The sequence below is a fragment of the Octodon degus genome, unplaced genomic scaffold, assembly GCF_000260255.1.
Source record: "Octodon degus isolate 3935 unplaced genomic scaffold, OctDeg1.0 scaffold00348, whole genome shotgun sequence".
Lineage (NCBI taxonomy): Eukaryota > Metazoa > Chordata > Mammalia > Rodentia > Octodontidae > Octodon > Octodon degus.
In genome coordinates this window covers 501,598-509,939 of record NW_004524924.1, presented here as the reverse complement: position 1 = coordinate 509,939, position 8,342 = coordinate 501,598, and the positions used below count along the sequence as shown (strand labels likewise).

The 8,342-nt window shown below is 39.2% G+C and overlaps 1 protein-coding gene and 1 pseudogene across 1 annotated transcript in view; one reads left to right on the top strand and one right to left on the bottom strand.

Moving 5' to 3' along the window:
* LOC101580344 (potassium/sodium hyperpolarization-activated cyclic nucleotide-gated channel 1) overlaps positions 1–8,342 on the bottom strand; it is a 375,264-nt gene that overhangs the window by 9,883 nt on the left and 357,039 nt on the right. The window lies entirely within an intron of this gene.
* LOC105741226 lies at positions 3,050–4,070 on the top strand (annotated as a pseudogene).

Here is an 8,342-nt window from a genome sequence, read left to right as displayed (position 1 = left end):
AAAAATAAATAAATAAATTAATTAATTAATTAATTAAAAATAATAAAAAAATAACAAAAAGGAAAATGGGAAGGGGGCTTCGCGGTGGGACACAGGTGCATGGGGACTAAGTGTGCACGAGCTGCCTTTTGTGCAGGTGCCACCTCCCCAGGAGGAAGGCACTTTCTACACTTCAAACACACATTAGCAAATAAGAAGAAACCAAACACATACACAGAAAAGTCAATTTAAAAATCTTTAGGGGCCGGGGAGATAGCTCAGTAGAATAAATGCTTGCCTGGCAAGTGCAAGGGCCTGAGTTCAATCCCCAGTTCTGAAAAAAAAATCTTTAAAATTAAAAATGTAAAATGTTTAAGGAGATGAAAGTGTTCACTTGATTTTTTCTGATATAATTGTGAGTCTTTATTAAAGATTACAACAGCAGTTTGAGCTAGAGACAGTACTGTGGAACAGTGGAATCAAAGCTCTGACTTACGGAGCCCCCAGCCAAGAGGCACTAGTTCCTTCTAGAAGCAGGAAAGAACAAAGAATGGATTTTCTCCTGAACTTCCAAATGGAATGAGTCCTGCAAACTCAGGTGAGGAGACACCTCACACGACTCCAGCTGCATTGATTTCTGTCTTGTAGATATGTAGGGGAATAAATTGGCATTTTTTTCCTTTTTTTTTCTTTGCCAGCACAGCTTGTGGTGTCGGGGTTTGAACCCCAGACCCTGCACTATTTTTTAAAATTTTTATTGAGAAATAAATATGAATGGGGCAGTTTCACAGCTGATTAATAGGATGGTTTTGATAGTCAATACACTATACGTTGTTATCTTCTTAGTGATTATCCATAGTACAAGAAGCAGACAGGATATTCTGTCCACACACTGTTAGTATACCTCTTTCTTCTCACTGAATTAAGTGAAAGTAGCTATAAATTTATCCTAACTATTTTGTATATATAAATACAAAATGATCTTTCCTTTGTATCCTTTTTTTTTCTGTCCTGTCAGAGGTGAATATTCTATTGGCATCTAAATACTATAGGTGTTTGAATTCAACTAAACACTGTCTAGCAGTCTATAATATTAGTGGGTTATCCTCAGAAGTTATTGACTTGAATCTTTTACAGCTCATCGTATTAATATGGATTTACTTTATATACCTCATTTTTATACTTATCTGCTGGATGGTTAAGAACAAGATATAGCAAGACCTATATACCAAGAAATGTAACTTTTGTATCTGATAAGGTCAGCCAAGTACTCTCAGGATTTATCCTGTAGCCCTGTACTGCTTTTTGTACATTCTTTTGTCAGTGTCTGACCTGAGGATGAGTCACGGCCATTGCTTGACCAATTTGCTCTCTGTGAAAGTGAGAAAATGTTTTTTCGCTCCATGTGACTCTCCCCAGGCTCACTTTACATCATCCAACACATTCCTCTGTGGCTCCATAGTCTTCTTGATCAGAAAATTTGGAACACGACTGAGTTACATGTTGCTACAGTAGTGCTCACTTGATTTGCTGGATACAGATTTTATGTATTATATACTTATCACAAATACCTATATGTAAACTAAAGACAGTCAAGTTCTAAAATCTCATAAAATAATAAATAGCCCTAATATACTGAGTATCACAATGCTTTAGAATGTGTTACAGGAATAGCTACATAGCTTTGTACATTGAGTAAAACATAATTGAAGTGTATACTTTAACTGAGTGAATTATATATGTAAATATTAGCTTTATATTTATTCTATTTGGATTTATTTTGTTTTCTGAATTGTTTCTCTTAAACCTGACTTCATTGTTTCTTTTTCTTTTGGTACTGGGGATTGAACTCAGGACCTTGCACTGTCTCAGCATTTATGCTATGAGCTACATCCCCAGCCCAATTTAATCAGTTCTAGATCTTTTTTTTTTTTCTGGTGTGTTGAATATTTTCTTTGAATAACCCATTAGTATCTATTCGAGTCCAAAGATAGAAACTCTGGAAATGTTGCAGATTAGGTTGATTTTAAGAATTTTTAGAGTAGCTAATGGCCGTGTCTCTTCACATTCTGCTGAGTGCCAACGTGAGGAGGGTTGAGGGCTTCCCTCTAGTGTGGCTGACTGTCTCCTTTTCTCCTTCTGGGCCAGGAGCATTAAGGAAGCACTACCTATAGCCCTTACTGCGACCAGCTTGCAGGGACAAACACAAGGATGCGTCCCTTGTCCTGCAGGGAAGGGGAAGGAGATTCATGGGCCTCACCCTCTCTGTGAGCCCTCTCCTTTCCTCTGTGATCCTGAGCTGCACGGTGACCCCAGGGCCCCACCTCCCCATGTGGATGGTTTTTTTAAAGAGAGTGCTTCTCTCTTTTTGCCTTATATTGTTGTCTCTTAGCTAAGAATCTCTACAATTCTCTAAGAAAGATAAAAGATGGATGGATAGATAGATAGATAGATAGATAGATAGATAGATAGACAGACAGACAGACAGACAGACAGACAGACAGACAGACAGACATTCCAATGTTCTGGACTTTTTCCTTCAAGATTCCTCAGTAATCCCCAGTATATTTAACTGCATGTTGCAGAGTATCTAAATAGTGTTTATGTTCCAATAAAATCATTTATTAATGTTAGACAACACAAATGTCTGGTGCTACACAGGGCTGCTGCAGTTAGCTCAGCTCCTTCCTGATGCCAAGGCACAGGGCTAGCAAGAGTACTCTTTCAGGGCTTTTCCTCCTGATTGCAGGCTGGACTACAGGCAGTTACGTCCTCATCCTTCCCCCGTCCAAAGTGAGGAGGAAGGAAAGGCCTCCATCCTCCTGTCCTTCTTTTCTTCCTTCCTTGTTCCTTCTCCCTCCCTCCTTTCTTCCCTCCCTCCCTCCCTCCCTCCCTCCATCCCTTCCTTTCTTCCTTTCTTCCTTTTGGTATTTCTGTTATCAAGGATAGAGTTACATTGAAGGCCCCTAAATTACTTTCTCTAGCACCATCTTAGAAGCGCATCACATGGCCACGCTTAGCTAGAAGAAAGGATTTAAAACCAAATATTTGGTGCACCAGAGCAAACACCATGGTGAAGGCTGGGGAAAAGAGTGGCAGCAGTGGGAAGAAAGGCTGGAAAAGGAAAGCCACTGTAGCAGGCCCTCAAGAGGCTGCAGTCACCGGAGATGGAGAGATGGAGGGTGGGGTCCAGCCCCCAAAAGCGACTGCTTTCCCCCTAGGCTTCCGCATTTCGGAAATTAAGAACAAGCAGCGGCAACTCTTAATGTTCACGTGGTGGAAATAGCAGCACTGGAAGGAAAAGTTGACTGCTAAGAAAAAAACTTCAAAAAGGGAGAGAAGCTCTTGGTGATAAGGCTCCACCAAGGCCAGTACCCAAGACTATTGACAACCAGCGGGTCTGTGATGAGCCTACAGCATACCCCAGTGATGAAGAGCTTGCTTATGATGAAGCTACCGAGGAGTTTGCTCCTTACTTCAACAGAGAGACTTCTCCCAGGATTCACATCACTGCGTCAGACAGACCCCACTAGAGAATGGCAAGCCTCTGCCCAGCGCACATGTCTAGTAGAAAAGAGGACTGGTTCTGAAAGAGATTATTCCACAGCGCATCTCAAGCGATTCCACCAATCTAAGTGTGGTTAATGAAGATCGAAAAACATCAAATGGACTGATTTGAGTCACTTGCCAAATGGTCCAACTGCTCAAATGAGCAGTGTTCGTCTTCGAAAAGAAATTAAGAGAAGGGCAAGGACCCAACGGAACAGGTGCCTGAAGTCATTTTGAATAACTTTACAACAAGGTTGGGCCGTTCAACTGGATGTATGTTTGCTTCTCTTTTCCCCCATAATCCTCAATTTATCAGAAGTCAGGCTGCTACATTCCACAGTCAGAGGGATTATATTTTCTTCAGACCTCATAGGTACATATCCAAGAGTGAAAAGGAGGTGGGAATTCAAGAACTTGGACCACGTTTTACCTTAAGATTAAGATCTCTTCAGAAAGGAACCTTTGATTCTAAATAGGGAGAGTATGAACGTGTTCATAAGCCCCGGGAAATGCATACAAGCTGAAGAAAATTCCATTTTTAAAGTACTATAGAAATAAATACTGGATTTTTCTGAAAACAAAAATAAAATCAAGTATTTGGTAAATTGGAGGGAAACAACTGCAGTTAGTGAGTGCCTCAGACAAGCACTGGTTTAATCTCTGAACCTGCATGTGATACTGGCCGTTCAAGATAAAAAATGAAGACATATTTTTACATTATGAAAGAAATGGGATTTTTAAAAACTTTCTCATGCTTAGAAATTAGGCTTTTTAAAAATCCATGAACATGTATTAATATGCTATTTTTTCTTTTGAAAATAATTTTAAAAGTAGAAAGAAAAATATTGTTCTTCTAGAGTTGATATTTCTCTCTCTCTCTCTCTCTCTCTCTCTCTCTCTCTCTCTCTCTCTCTCACACACACACACACACACACACAAATCAAGAATCTCTAAAATAATTGGGCTCAGTGACAAAAATTGATGGTATCACTCAACAGACCTTTACCTTTTATACTTTATTTAAAAAGATGGTATATCTATATAATTCTTTATACTCTGCATCTTGTGGCATTAAAATTGATATTTCAATTTTAGGTTTGTCTAGTCAAAACATAGTAGTGCCGGTGGTTGGTATTTTATTGATTCAGATAAATATATCCAAATATATGAATTATTTTATTTTATTTTTATACCAAGAATTGAAATCAGAACCTCACACTGGCTGGGCAGGCACTGTGCCACTGAGCTATATCCCCAGCCCAATTATTTTTAGAGATTCTTGATTTTTGTGCATGTGTGAAATATCAAGGGTATTGGCTGTACAGTTGAAATCTTTTGGAGAGATGCTTACAATCAATGATCAAAAAATACAATGAAAATTTATATTTGAAAGAGAAATTAGTACCATGAAAGACCCACTGCCATTAATTCCCCTTGAAATTCTCCCTCCAGCTTCAAAAAATCTTGCCTCACGGTTCTTGCCACTTTACAAAGCAGTTCCGAAAGTGCTGTTTCATGAGAGTTTCTCTTTCATGCATAAGTTTATAGGTCACACTTACAGGACAGGCGAATGCCACTGTGGAGGACTATCCAACAAAGCCTGACCCCTAAAGGATGACAGTGTGTCGTCATCCTCCTCGTTCACTGGATCTGGCACCATGGAGCTCCTAACTGTGTCCCCAAGTTGAAATGATTACTACAGGTAGATGTCTGGAACTGATTCAAGACATCGAGGCACCCACCACAGTGCAACCAGAGTCGTTGTGGGAGAGGGCTTCAGACTGGGGCTGGGTAACAAGGTGAGTTATCCTGAGTGTGTGTGTGGGGGTGATCTGAGGGAAATTAACAGCAATATGTTTTTTACTCCAATAAAAATTTTAAGAACACACTGTTTTCTGATCATACCTTATATGTTCTTTGAACCTCATCATAAAAGATAAGATTCAACAGAGCTCTCGAATTTGGTTACCATAAAGTCTATAACTTAGACTTTCTGCATCTGGAATCTCGAAAGGCCTGTGTGGGGTATACATGCTTGATGTTTGCTGAAATGAATCACTGCATCAAGTAGCAACACGTTCTACAAAATGAATGACTTAATCACCTGTATTAACAACATCTCTTGTGTACTTAATATGACGTTTTTTCTCCATAAAGACACTGACGAGAGTTGTTCATTATCACCTCAAGATCCCTCAACCAGCTTTTTTCCAGATCTCCTCAACAATTTCTTAGTGAGAAACAAAACAAATTAACAAGGAAATAGCTGTTAGTATGAAAAACACAGTTCTGCCTTTTTTCAAAGACTCCCCTTATCTCGATTTCTTCAAGGAATCTCAGCATTAGGAAGTAGCACACGTAGTGCTGACTACAAAGCAGTATACTGGTCACGTAAGGGCTGGCTTCATGGGCTGAACTTCGGGACTCAGGACGAAGGAAGCAAGTGCTCCTCAGGGAATTAATTTTCTCATGGCACCAACTTATTTTGGAAATCACTTGTGGAATAAATAGCGATCTGTACTAGGTGCTGTACATGTCAGCTATAGTTGCTCTCCCTGTGCCTCTGAGTATCTGTGCACAGCTGTGTCTTTCTGAGTAAAGGACAGAGACAGAAGAGCCAGCTTCAGTTCCTATAGTTCTTGTTATCTTTAGGTCCCTAGAAACTATGCATATGGCAGTTCATAACTATTTTTTAAAAGTTTTTATACTTACGTTTTATTAGTCCTTATAGTATCTGCAACACTGAGTTTTGAGCCCGGACTAAATTATTTGAGAATGCTTATGAATATGTAAAATGTTTGAGAATGCTTATGAACATATAAATTTTGTTGTGTGAAACCAAGTTCCACACAAGTTCTATTCTTAAGTTTTAGATAATGTAATATCCCTGCTGGCTATTTCCTCTTTGTGCCAAAATGTATCAAGTAGGTTTTGCACCTTCTTAAAGCAACACAGCATGATCTTTGGATTTGGTGCAAGATCTACAATGAAGGAAGTATCTAGAAGATCTGGCACTTTTTCCCCCAATATTGATATATCCTCACTTACCAGTTAAATAATAACTTGCTCGTTTGGCTGCTCAAATTCAACTCATAGGAAATATAAAATAAAAAAAAATATAAAATAAAACATAAGTGAAGTAAAGTAGAACTTCTAAAACTGAGCTAAACGTAGCTGACAGGTCTAAGCTTTTTGGACTTCTAGACTCTTTTGTACGCATTTTAGGACATACTTGTTATTCCAAAATTTCTGCTTGCTGTTCTCTAATTTGCACACTCTCTGAAAACTGAACTAGAAATTTCTTAGTGGTATACTGAGGCCTTTAAAATATTAGTGTAAATTTACTTCACAATGGGGTCTATCACATGGATGTTACATAGGATAACCTACCATTTATTTGTTATAATCACATGAACAGATAATGAGGACTTGAGATATTCAATTTAGCTTGGTAGCACTTTGCTGGTTTTCCTCAGAGGGGACTTGTGAAATGGCTAAGTAGGTTACTTTACTTGGCTCAGGTAAAGCCTTGTCAGTAGTGTAGCCTGTCACCAGCACATTCTAAATCTATGTTTACAATTTTAATGTCCGGAAGCATGGCCAGGGGATTAGAGGTGGCCCAGCGTATTATATATCTGCTCAGTAATCCGTGGGGTGTGAGACGGATTGGCTGTCCAGTGCTATTTTTGCCAACATTCATTAACCCCGATTATAAACATTTAAGTCCACCTGACATTACTGTCACCTATATAAGCGATCATTGTACACGGCAGGCCAAGTGGCTTCAAGCACTTTGCAGAGCTCAGAAATACTTCCCTGACCTCTGAAATAGCTTGACACTGAGTGATACTGAGCTAGTCAGGAGCTCAGGATAGCAATTTCTGAAGTGCTGTGTGTAGTCTGAGTTTCAAGAATTTATGGGAAAAGTTGTACTCAGCTACTCATTGTACCCTAAACAAAGCTGCTGCCTTCGTGTAAAAGACCATGAAATATATGCACCTTTCTATTGCGCTCAAAATCCTAACTTCAGAGAAATTTTATGGAATTTTAAACTACTGTCATATGACAATATACATGAGAAACTGTTAGTTTTAATTTCTTCCGTATTTATATTTGCAGTCTTTATTCAAACTAGTGAGCTATGTCTGTGTACAGCCACGCAGCACACAGGAGATGTTGGCACCTTTCCTAAATCAATTTCCACATCCAGTCTGGTTTATAGAAATACTTTGGGTGTTGAATGGAATTAAGCAGAGATCTAAAAATATTAGACAGGCTAAAATTTAAAACAGTGATAATTTTGTTGTATTTCATACTTGATGTAATTTTGTGAAGCAAAGTAAATATGACAAATTTTAAAATGAGTATTAGAAGTGGGATGATAACATAGATAGCTAGATTGCATATTGTAGTATCATTACAGTCCCAAGAATATTCATTTTTGTCCCTTACTCATGGTACATTGGTTATTTCAGTAAACACAGCTATAACCTCAACAGCATGGCTGTCAGCATCCTCCACCGCTGTCCATATCAGCTGGCATTTATTGTTATTTATATGACTCTGCCTTGTTAAGGAAATCTTACTTTACACCACAGGTAGAATTAATTTATTTCTCCTGAAAGCAGGCCGGGGTTCAATCCCTGGGCCTGCCATGCAGGCCCCGCCCCCGGGTGCACTGAAATGGCCATTGAGACTGGGCGCAGTGGCGCGCACCTTAATCCCAGCTCTTGGGAGGCTGTAAACAGGAGAATCACTATGAGTCCAATCTAGTAGTGAGACCCTGAACACCCTGTAGACCCTTCCCTAAAATA